The sequence below is a fragment of the Stegodyphus dumicola genome, chromosome 2 (assembly GCF_044657685.1).
Source record: "Stegodyphus dumicola isolate Sdum_Otavi_A_Nest chromosome 2, ASM4465768v1".
In the NCBI taxonomy this organism is placed as follows: domain Eukaryota; kingdom Metazoa; phylum Arthropoda; class Arachnida; order Araneae; family Eresidae; genus Stegodyphus; species Stegodyphus dumicola.
In genome coordinates this window covers 84535429-84548230 of record NC_140769.1, presented here as the reverse complement: position 1 = coordinate 84548230, position 12802 = coordinate 84535429, and the positions used below count along the sequence as shown (strand labels likewise).

Below are 12802 nucleotides of genomic sequence, written 5' to 3'. Positions count from 1 at the left end.
TTATACAAGTCCTGGTTGGCGATGTACCAGTAGAAGCCCTCATCGATACAGGAGCAGAAGGTAATTTTATGAGTGATAATTTTTTAAGAAGTTTAATAGGTTTCGATTATTTAAAAATAAAAACACAGAAATCATAGCAGCGCAAGGACAAACTTGTCATTGTATTGGAAAACTATCTTTAAAGTTCAAAACGAAAGCCTTAAAGTATTAATTTTTGTAGTAAAAAATTAATAATTAATCCACTTATTTTAGGTATGGAGTTTTTAAAAGCCGCAAAGGCCAAACTTAATTTTCAGGAAAGTTCTATCGTGCTGGAGATGGATCGGAGGGTGGTGGAACCAGTGGAACAACCGCAAGTTGACCTTAGCCATTTGAATGACCATGAAAGTCAAGCCATCCAGCAAGTGGTGAGTACTTTTTCAAACTTGTTTTCAGAACGGCCTGGTAGCTGTCAAATAGTTACGCATGAGATACAGTTAACTGCTGAAAAACCCTGTAGGACTAAACCTTACCGCTATGATAAACAAAAAGACCAAATCATAGAAGAACATATTCAGGAAATGTTAAAGAACAAAATAATAACGCCCATAAATAGTGAGTACGCGAGTCCAGTCGTACTATGTAAGAAAAAGAACGAGTTTCCTCCTTCGGATAAAAGGGCTTGGAGGTTTGCTATCGATTACAGAAAACTTAATAGTATTACTAAATTCCCAGTTTACCTTTTGCCGGTTCTAGAGGAAATTATTAGAAAGATTAAATCTACAAGATACATGACTACTTTGGACTTAACGTCTGGCTACTATCAAATAGCTATGAGACCCGAAGACATACATAAAACCGCGTTTATAACAAAATCGGGCACTTATGCATTTTTACGCATGTCCTTTGGGTTGTGTAGGGCCCCATCAACATTCCAGAGAGCTATGGATATTGTTCTAAAGCTTGTCCTAGGAAAATCGCTATTAATCTATCTAGATGATATAATTATAAAGAGTAGTATCTTGGAACAACATATTAAAGATCTAGAAGAAGTTTTTAAATTATTAAAAGAGGCCGGTCTTACAATTAACGCCTTAAAACACAAGTTCGCAACTAAAGACTTAAATATCTGGGTTATAAAATTTCGCAAAAGAGTATAGAAACTCAAGATTCAAAAATAAAAGCAATCAAGAATTTCCCACCTCCGAACACCGCCAAGAAAATTTCTTCTTTCCTTGGGTTATGTTCTTATTATCGGCCATTCATAAAAGATTTTGCTAATATTGTTGAACCCTTGTTAGTAATTAAAAGAAAGAAAAGTAAATTCATGTGGACAGCAGAAGCAAATACCGCATTCGAAAGGTTAAAAGAAGCGCTTATCAATGCCCCTAGTTTGAAATTCCCAGAGGGGGACGAAAACCTGGAAATTGCAGCAGATGCGTCGGACTATGCTGTGGGTGCGGTTCTTATGCAAAATGGCCATCCTTTGGCAATTTTTAGTAAAACGTTGAATCATACACAAAGGAATGATACAGCTACAGAGAGAGAAACATTAGCCGTATTAATGGCTGTACATAAATTTCGAGTTTAATTCGGCAAAGCGCCAGTAACAGACTTTTCGAATCATGCGGCTGTTGGTAGATATTACTCGGGGAAAAACCTAACGCCCAGGTTAATAAGATGGGCTTTAAAACTCCAACAATATAATCTCATAATCAAATATAAACCGGGTAAGGAAAACAATGTAGCTGACGCACTTTCTGGCATATAACTGGACGATAAAGGCAATGAACTTAAATGCGCTGTGTTGACTTCAAAAATTTTAGATTCTAGAGATACAATTATTGCTGAATTGAAAGCTGATCCTGAATTTGGAAGTATCTATGCGTATTTGAAAGACCCCGAAAGCTTTGAACACACAGATATCCATGAGATAAGAAATAGAGCAGAAAACTATGAAATAATAGATAATTTATTATTTTATACGAAAACAACAAACGAAAACCTGGAATACAAACCAGTCATCCCAGCCTCGCTTCGTATAAGCATTTTGAGGAATTACACGACGCGAAAACAGCGGGTTATTTAGGGGTCAGAAAGGCTTTAAAAAGGGTACGCGAAGCGGTATATTTCCCGCAATTATACAAAATAGTAACTGCGTATGTCAGGTCCTGCAATAAATGTCAGTTAATAAATGATATTAATTACAGCCCGGCCAGTACATTCGCGCTACATTTCCGAATGAAATTTTAGGCATAGATCTTCTTGGTCCTTTCCCCCAGAGTGAGTTAAATAAAAATCGTTTTCTTTTAGTAATTGTAGATCATTTTTCAAAATGGCCAGAAATTCTTCCACTTAAACGCGTGTCAGCCAAAACAGTCGCAGATGCATTCTTACACAGATACATTTTAAAATACGGTGCACCGAAAAAAGTACATAGCGGTAACGGTAAACAATTCGTTAGCCAAATATTTGAAAACATATGCACTGGACTTGGCATACGCCATATCAAAATGGTTCCGTATAGACCACAGGCAAACATAGCAGAAGGAGTTAATAAAAACATTGTAAAAATAATTCCAAGTTATGTTAGCACACATCACAAGCGCTGGGATGGGTACATAAATATGTTAGCTTATGCTTTAAGAACGGCAAATCACGATACTACGGGAAAACCCCAGCAGAATTATTTTTAGGACGAAAGTTAATTACGCCATTAGATAAATTATTCTTTGTGCAACAAAGAGACCAAGAATTTAAACAGAAAGATGTGCAAACACTTATTGACCAGGCGGTTAAAAGATCGGATACGGCAAGAAATAGGCAAAAGTTATACTATGATAGAAAATGCCGTGAAGCAGATTTTAAAGTTGGAGATAAAGTGTTGAAGCGGAAATTTTCTTTATCAAGTGACCCAGACAATTTTACTGCAAAGTTAGCTCCAAAATTTGAAGGCCCTATGTAATTCAGGAAATCAAGGGAGTCGTATTGTACCTTAAGAACGAGAGAGGGGAAATCTGTAAAGCAAGTCCCGACCAGGTGAAAAATATTATAATCAAAATGATTTTGAAATCCTTGAAAGTTTCTTGCAGGACTCAAGCGTAAAAGAAGTAGAAGGTCCAGAAATAACGTCACCCGTTCCACAGCCCAAGAAGCAGAGAACAAGAAGAGAAACCTAGCCGTTCTATAAGTCATGCGACGGTACCGAAAAGAAGAAATGAAAACGTCAGACTCCAGCATTTAAGAAATACAAGAAAGCAAAGCCGCCGCGTAAAGACACTTTGGTAAAGAGGAAAACACCACTTACAACTTATCGCAGTAGAAATTCTACATCGAGGAGAATGCTTCCAGGGCCAGAGAGTCAGGTGCAAACAAGGCCGCCGTTCCCGAGAACGAAAAGACAGCAGGAGGAACGAAAAGACCACCACCAACAGAAGAAATCCAAGCACGATTCCAGACCGGAGGACGTCAAGACCAGCCGTCCAGGGGCAAAACGGAAAAGACAGCAACCCGACGACTACCTCTCCAAGAGGCCAGCATGCAGAGGGCGAAAAAGAAGAAGCAACGTGGACGACACTCGAAGGACCCTAAGGAGACGACTGACATCGATGAAATCTATAACATGGGAGCAGTTCTGCCAGAAGAGGATGTCGAAGTTACAATCATCGAAAACTCAAAGATAAGTTAAAATCTTCTATAACATTTTTTTCTTTTGTTCCGAAATGTTATGCGTAAATACAAAGTTCTATGTTTTGACGGAAGTCAATGTGTCTCGGTTGAGATTTAGTTTTATTTTACTTTATTTAGCTAAGGCAAAAGTATTATTTTCTTTAAGTATAAAATCTAGGAACAAGCAGTTTCTGTTGGTCGAAAGACTAATTGTTTTATGTTAAAGCCAAAATTTGGCCGAAAATGAAAATAACTTCGTATTCTTGTATTAATAACAACTTTAGTTTCAGTGCCTCCAGCTTGGCGAAGAATGAGTAAAGTAAAAATTTATTTTTCTCTTATTCATTTTATGGTAAATTGTAAAAATCATATGTATTAGAATTTTGTAAATATACGTAAATGCTTGAAAGCTATGTAAAAGTAGAATTTAGTCTAGAAGCATAAAATTTTAGATGCTAAAAGTAAATGCTCAAAAGCAATGAATTCAAATTTAAGTATTAAACTGTAGATAAAATCATGCTTTAGAGCGAAAGCCTGCATGTTTAAAGATAAATGAGGGGGAATTTAGAATGAATGTGTTTTGTAGGGTTCTCCACCTACATTTGAATTTTAAGAATGTTAAAGTAGCTCATCGAGTTGTATAATGTCGAGTAAGGTGTGTCTATTTGGTCGTTGAATTCTAAGAAATCATTGTGGTTAGGAAAAGTGTTGCAATACTAAAACACGAATATTCCCGTTTGACACCACACATGGTGGAGAGCCAGCGTAAAGTTAAATTCATATTTGAATACTTGAATGAATGTGAATTAAGCAGTAACTAAGGAAAATAAATCGTTCAAAAACAAAAACTTATTCAGTGTCAAGAAAGTGTAAATTATAATGTATTTAGAAAGATACTGATACTTATTCCTTCCAGATACTGGAAGGAAGAGAACAGATTGATTGCTGAAGTCCGGGAAAGGTTGCTGTAAAAAGAGAGAATTAAATAAGTATCTACAGAAATTTGTTCTACCTTTTGTGAGATAACCGGTTTTTTTTTATGTCAACGAGGTTCTTAAAATTTAGATCAGATTTGTGGAAACTTTCCAATAGGTCGTTTCTAGGACCTGCTTCCAAGTTTTCCAAATTCTGGCAGCGGCAAATGTAGGGTTTACATTTATTTTAACTAACATTTATTTTAAGTTTAAACTATCTTTACTGTTAAGCCTTACTTTCCCATGGAATTGCCAATGCCAGAGTATGTAACTTTTAGTAGAACGCGCAAAGGATTCAAATTGTCAGCGGAAGTAATCTGAGTTAAATAGAAGGGAAACGAGTTCGAAAGTGTGTTTCTTGCTGCACGAGCGTGGAGGTGGCTAGTTAGAAATTGAAGAACCACGCGTTTAGGCCTGTGTGCTTGCCTCGGCAGATTGTTAATTTTTCAACGTAATATTCAGAAGTTTGCTGAATTATCAGTGGTATCTTAGAACGCGGTGAGGTTAGTTACGTATAGAGAGCCTCGTAGTTAGTCACTTGTTATTATTCTTTTTTTAGTTTTTTATTTTTATTTTACCGCCGGGTCGGCGTAGTTTGTGAGCGTCAAGAGCACGCATTTGTAATTTCTAGAGTTGAATAAAAAGGGATTTAAACCCTTCTCAAGAATTTGTCTACTTTCCAGTTCTTAGCAGTCACCACTATTGTTGCGTGCAGGTTGGAAGCGCGCAACATTACAAGGGATATCATTAATTATACTTTGCATTATCATTAATTATACTTTGCTTTCGAGAATTTTTTTGTTTTTTGTATTCTTTTGTGTTCTTTGTTGCTCATTTCACTGATTTTAAGATACTGAAAAGTTTTGAGTGATTTTTTTTAGGAAACAAAATTCTTAACTTCTTTATACCATTTGAGTTCTTAAGATTTTGCAAAGGGAAGTTGGTTAATTTATTTATTAGGATCATTAATATTTGAATTAAGGGATATTGCTTATTTCATGGTAATTTTGTTATACGTAATAACTTTTTTTATGAAGTTGTTCTGCAGAGTAAAATTCTACGCTGTTTTCAAGTTTAAAGTTTGGTGTTTCTTTCAGCCATTTTCCCGGTACATTTAAAAGCCAGACGAAGGCTGGCAGCTAAGCTGCTAGTATTCCGTACAAGCTTGATATAAAACTTGTTTTATTAGATTTCCCTCCTTTCCCAACAGCACAAAGTTTCGAGATCTGGACTCATCCATTGGGCTAATAATTGATTTAGCCACTACAGTATTATTACTACTTTCTAATGAACCTTTTTCTAGATTTCTTCATGTCTTCTATAACCCGTTCTCCCTTTTTGTCCTCTTCACTTAAAAACTTTCTAAATCTCTCTTTAAAGAACTACCAGTAGGATTCTTTTTCTTCTGGCCTTCCCTCCGTGCTGTATTCGGTTAGTTATTGGGATGTATACCTGTGCAATCTTTAATGAAGCTCCAACACTTTTACCTGTACATGTCTGTACCTAAATGAAACTGGTTCGTTTTGATGTTATACTAGCGAAACACCAAAAAAAATCTTGATTTAAATGATGATGATTTAAATAATTTAGCTGGTATTTTAAGGATGAGGATTTATACTAACTGCTGATGATTTTTTATTTAAGTTATCGTGATTATATGTTATAGTGATGAAGAATGTGATTAAATGAGTATGATGGTAATAAAACTTTAGGTGGTAGTACTTTGTATTCAGGTGATTTTATTATTTGACGACTTCAATGATGATGGTGTATATGATATATAGTTTCGATTGATTAGTATGGAATGATGATGTGATTTGTGTGATGGTGGTTTATTTTATTCTAACGATGGTGATAGAGATACGATGGTTTAAAATGATGATGTGTTTTGTGTGGTGAGGAATATTTAGATGATTTTGATGATGATATAGATTTGGCTAATGACGATTTTATAGCTGATATGATAGTGATTTATAGAATAGTTTAGAGGGTTTGTCAGTGAAGACGATGGTTATTTATATTTAGATGCAGCGTCTCACAGTTACTCCCACCTCAGACATGATCTCAGTCTGTGTGCTTGTTTCCCTCGTTTTGGAAGCATCTTTGATAAGCTGGGTTGGCGCTTTTTGCTTTTTGTACATTTAGAAAACATTATCATATTTATTTTTATAACCATGGGTCCAAAGAAGAAGATGATGTCTATTGAATTACAGCGTGAAATCATAGAAAACCATGAGCAAGGTCTGCGAGTAATTGACTTGGCGATGATGTACGGTCGTAGCACATCAATGATATGTACTGTGCTTAAACGAAAGGAGTTGATAAAGGGTATAACGCCATCTGAGGCCGATAAAATAATGTCTAAACTCTGGACCTCTCTCCGTGAATAGATGGAGAAACTACTGATGGGGTGGGTGAGAGAGAAGCAGCTTCAAGGAGGAACCTTAACATAAAGCATAATATGTGAGAAGGCACGAGCAATTTACGGTTATTTGCTAAAGAAGATCCCGCACACTTCTAAAAGTGAGGAATCGGAAGACTTGTTTAAATCCAGTAGGGCTGGCTTGACATCTTTAGGAAAAGGACCGGAATTCACTCCGTCGTCAGACATGGTGAGGCAGCAAGTTCCGATGTGAAGGCAGCTGAGGTTTTCATCAAAATGTTTTCCGAACTGATACTAGCCAAAGGATACATCCCCCCAGCAAGTCTTTAACTGTGACGAGACAGTACCCTTCTGGAAAAGGATGGCGAATAGAACTTACATAACGGCAGAGGAGAAGACGATGTCAGGTCACAAACCCATGAAGGATAGATTAACTCTAGTAATTTGCGCCAATGAGATTGGCGACTGTAAAATCAAGCCTCTGCTAGTATACCATTCGGAAAATCCCAGAGTCTTTAAGTCATATAATATTTCAAAAGAAAATCTGCCAGGTATGTGGAGGACAAATCCGAAGGCTTGGGTCACCAGGAAATTCTTTGTGAAGTGGATAAACCTGGTGTTTGGCCCTTCTGTTAAAAAATACCCACAGAAAAACAACCTACCCATGTAAGCCCTTCTCTTCCTCGACAATGCCCCTACTCACCCATTAAATCTCGAAGATGCTTTACTCTAATAGTTCAAGTTTATAAAAGTTCCCTACCTACCACCCAACACCACTCCTATCCTGCAGAACATGGATCAGCAGGTGATTTCTAATTTTAAGAAATTGTACACCAAGCACATTTTTTGGGGCTGCTTTGAGGTGACGGAGAACACAAACCTTACTCTTCGAGAGTTCTGGAAAGGCCACTTTAAGGTCGTCATATGCCTAGGAATTATTGATCAGGCCTGGCTGGGTGTTACAACGAGGACCTTAACCTCTGCATGGAAGAAGCTGTGGCCTGAGGCTGTTGCTGAAAGGGCCTTCGAAGGATTGGAACCCGAAGTGGCATAGGTAGAGGAGCTTGTTTCTCTGGGAAAATCCATGAGTCTGGAGGTGGATGGGAGAGATGTGAACGAACTCGTCGAACAACAGTCTCAGGAGCTGACAACCGAGGAGTTACACGATCTGTATTTGCAGCAGCATACGTTGGGTTAACGAAAAATGAGTTTTGAAGAGGAGCCAGAGGTGCAGGAGGTTATCGCTACAAGAGATATAAAACAGGTCTTGGGAATGTGGGAGAAAGTTGTAGAGTTCGTGGATAAAAATCACCGCGAAAACGTTGCAACTAGTAGTACATACTTGACACGGAGGAAGAAACAAACCTCCTTGGAAAGTTTTTTTAAATGATCTGCGGGTGGAAATAAACAGATCATGACGAAAAAAGCGAAGACCAGTCACAAAAATTCAGCTCTTCCGTAGGCACTTCAATTTTTCTTTTAATTATGTTTTTATAGAATATGTATTTGTTATTTATTAATAAATGTTTCTTCTTGTTTTTGATTCTTACTTAAAAACACTTAAGAAACAACTGAGGTCGTGTTTTGGGATCTGGAACGGTTTAATGGCATTTCGATTAATTTTAATGTGGAAAATTGCTTTGAGATACGAGCAATTTGACATACGAGCAAGGTTACGAAACGAATTAAACACGTGTGTCGAGGTACCACTGTACGTAATTATATAATTTGGATTTATCCTTATTTTATTGACGTGCACCAGCACTGAATTGAGAACGGCTTGTGCTATGCTTCGATGGATGAAAAAGCGTTCGTAAGTAATGAATATTATGAAAGTTTCAGCATATTTAAATGAATAGTATTAAAAGTATATATTTATTAACATATATCAATAGTTTATGGTAAATTTTTCATTATAAATCTCATGATAGTTTCATTTCTCATTCTATTGCATTTCTATTGCGGTACATAAATTTTTTGGTATACATATTGTAGATTGCATCAGTTTTGCTGCGCAATTTATTCCTCGGTATGTTACTTGTAGTGTTATTAGAAATTCCATTATTTTTGTATTTTTTCTGCAATTTTTAGTATCTTATTAAGAAATTTATGTTTTATTTCAAGATGTATATGAAGTTGGTTATATCAAATGTTAAATAAACGTTGTGATTCAGGCAATAGCGTTAGCTTTATCCAGATAGATAAATGCATTTCTTAAATACTCAAGATATAAAGACACATTCGGATAGTAGATTTACTGACTTTACGTTTTTTAAGGGTTATATATATTCATTAAAGGCGTGTTCAAAACAACCATTGACGGGTAGTCTTGGCGTAATTCGGATTCATACCAAGCTTATCCATTTCTCAGGGCAATAATTTTCGTTATTTTTGCTAAACCATTTACGAAAATATAATTTTCCGAATGCTGAACTCTTATGCATGAAAAGTCAGAAGTTAAGATATTTGTTTTGCAATTTGATGCAAAATTCTTATTATTAAAACACTGATGTATATGTTCTTAATTTAAAACTCTGCCAGTATATAACATTATATAACATTATTGTGTTATCACCATTTATAAATGTCGCTTGCTGCACAGCCTGCTGAATACATTTTACTTTCTAGCTATCTACAATTACATCATGTTGTTTCGGTATGAACAGGGGCGAAGTATTCATTACTTAGATACATTTAAAGATAATTAATTAAATTTTTCTGATTTTGATATCTATATTATATAGACAGGATTACTGATAAAAAATTTCAGAAAATAGTAAATGAAGAAGTAAATAGAAAAATTTCGTTCAGGTATTGTGAGATGCTAATATAAACTTCATACATTTTACTAGAGGGCTGTTGCCAAAGCAAAATCTTTACTATATATGTCTACGAGCTCTATGTATACAGTGTGTTGCTCAAAGTAAACTTCCTGCATTGTGAAGAGTACTACGTGTATGTCTTGATGCGTTCATGAGAAGCTTGTTCCCTCGTATACGCTCTGCCTCTTCGAACAAAAATTGTCCGTAAACTGCAGCGTCTTGAGTTGTTTATATAGGTTCTTGAGCTGTTCTGGTATTTCCTGTCGAATCTGACGATGACGCGGAGAGTCTTGTATCCTTCGTTTACTTGCTACTTCTTCTATTCATCGCGCATGGTTTGTTGACGTTCCACTTGCCTAATGGGCCTCCGTTTCCCTTCTGCTTCCCTTTCCGGAGCACGCAGTGTTTCTTGGTTTTCTGAATGTCTTTTGTGTTTTCTACTAGTTTCTGATACAGTTTGAGCACGCGAAGTTTCTTGAGTTGCTGCTTGTCTGCTGGAACTCCTATTCGTTTCTTCTTCAGTTTCTTGAATGCGTAAGCTGTCTTGTCACTATGCTTGCCTGCTGAGTTTCTAGTTGTGTCTTCATTCATTTTTGAAGCTCGCAAATTTTATTGTACTTGCCTGTTGAGTCTCCTAGTGTTTTTTACTTCATTTTTCTGTAGCTCGCTGTACCATTTGTGCTCTCTTCTTGCGTTCAGACATTTTAGTAAATTGGAAAAAAAAATTATTTAACTGTAGTAAAGTAACATTGCATCTAAAATACGTTAAATATCTACAGATGTTTAAACTTCTACTCAGAAAGTAAGTATACAATAAAAGAAATTAAATTTTTATAAATAAATTTAGAATAGCATAAAATGCATAGAAACATTTCATTATGAAGAAAATGTATTCATTCTTTCCAAGCAACCAGCGATTCGTAAATACATTTTTCTTGCCAACTCAGGAAAGAAAGACCTTTGACACTTCAGGTAATACATTGGAAGTTATGATTTAAATTTATTTCAATATAACAAATTTTCAAAATCTCAATAAAGGAATTAACGTAGCGATAGCATATCGTGTCACGTATCCAAAGGTGAAACATAAAAGTTGGCAAAAGCAGCTATTCATTTAAAATACTGATATTAACGAAAGATTTTCGACATACAATGACGTTATATGGAATCACGTGCTTTCTTCAACTTCAGAATATAACCGTAAATAATAATAACAATAAGTTTCACGTTTGGTAATACTATTCCCCCATAGCACAAAAAATCCTCAGGATGTCCTATTTAAGTCGCAATATCCCGGGACATACTTAGGATGTCCTAAGGATGTTGATTCTCAGATGTCCTGAGGAGATCGTAATTTAACATCCTGAGGATGTCTTATTTAAGTCGCTATGTCCCGGGATATGACAGGATGTCCTGAAGATGTTGATTCTCAGATGTCCTGAGGAGTTCACCAATTTCACATCCTGAGGACATTCATTCTGCATTGTCCGGAGGACTTTCGTTGTCAAACATTTTGAGGATATTTGTTCTTAAATTTACCAGTTTTAATTTTTGGACATTGCACATCTGAAACTTGCACATTATTTTATTTTTCATATGTATTTTACTAAGTTGTTTCTAAATGCTGTACATTAAAAATATTGATATGATTGATGATTTATTCTTGTTATATTGTTATTAATTTTAACTGCTATTTTTTCTGACGTTTTTAAAAATTTATTTAGTCATGGAAAAGATTTTTTTCAATGGATTAGCATTTTCTAGAATATTTGCAAAATTCTAAATAACATATATTTTTTTTATAAAAAATATTTAATTACGGAAACGAATTTTTTTTTAAATTTGGGTATAGAGACATTAGGTATTTTTTTGGAAGCAGGAAACATGAAAAATTAGCAACTGCCTTCGCCGGGAATCGAAGGACGGACCTCTGGAATACCGGCCCAGTGTGCAGAACCACTACACCACGAAGACACGCTAGGTGTGGTGGTGGTGTATTTAATTATGGCAAAGCACACTAGGGCTATCTGCCTAAGGGGAGGGATGTCTTCGTAGAGGGACTGGCCGTGGACTAAGGGAAACTGGCTCGTGTACACATTACACGTGGGGAAAACCACGAAAACACCCATGCAGCCAGCCCGTTCGCGGGATACGAACCTCGGATCGCACTACCAGTGTTCAGCGACTTTACCGCTCGGCCGCTGGTGGGCCGAAGACACGCTAGGAAAGCGGGAGAAATACCTTATATTACTTCTCTTTTTAAAGGCCGACTTTTTTTTAAGGGGATCCAATCACTAAATCCTGGGTGTGGATATACCTCATCCAACACCTTTTTCATTCGGGCGCCACTGTAGAGACATTAGGATTTTTTGGGGAAGCCGTAGAGATGAAAAATTAGCAACCGCCTTCGCCGTGAATCGAACCACGGACCTCTGAAATACCGGCCCAGCGTTCAGAACTATTACACCACGAAGGCACGCTATGAAAGCGGGAGAAATACCTCATAAGGAAAATTTTTTTCCTCTAATTACAGGACAGAAAATGTTTTTTAATCGCGCGATCCGTTATTGATATTGAATTACAGTCGTGCGATAATTTCGCAGTAAAGATACATCTCTGATGACTATCCAAGATTCTAGAAACTTTGGTCTTATATAGAGATGGTCGTCTTATAGAAATAATGCTTAATATCAATATTTATTGATAATCTCAGAACTATTGGTCACTTTCAGAAGTGGTCGTTTGAGAGGCGATATTCTATATATTTATTAACTGATACTCTCAGATTCCAAAATTTGTTTATATTCTCAGAAATATTGGACGGAAGGTGGTCGTCCCATACATGCAAAATTTTACATTTCATTAAAAATGAATTTGGCATTATTTAACTATTTCCCTATTAATTATTTAATTAGATAAAGAAAAAAATTAGGAAATAGTACTGTTTATTACGGAATAATGTAGGAAGTTCTACA

General features: G+C 36.1%; 1 protein-coding gene across 3 annotated transcripts in view; it reads right to left on the bottom strand.

Moving 5' to 3' along the window:
- Positions 1 to 12802, bottom strand: part of LOC146998501 (uncharacterized) — a 436472-nt gene that overhangs the window by 303321 nt on the left and 120349 nt on the right. The window lies entirely within an intron of this gene.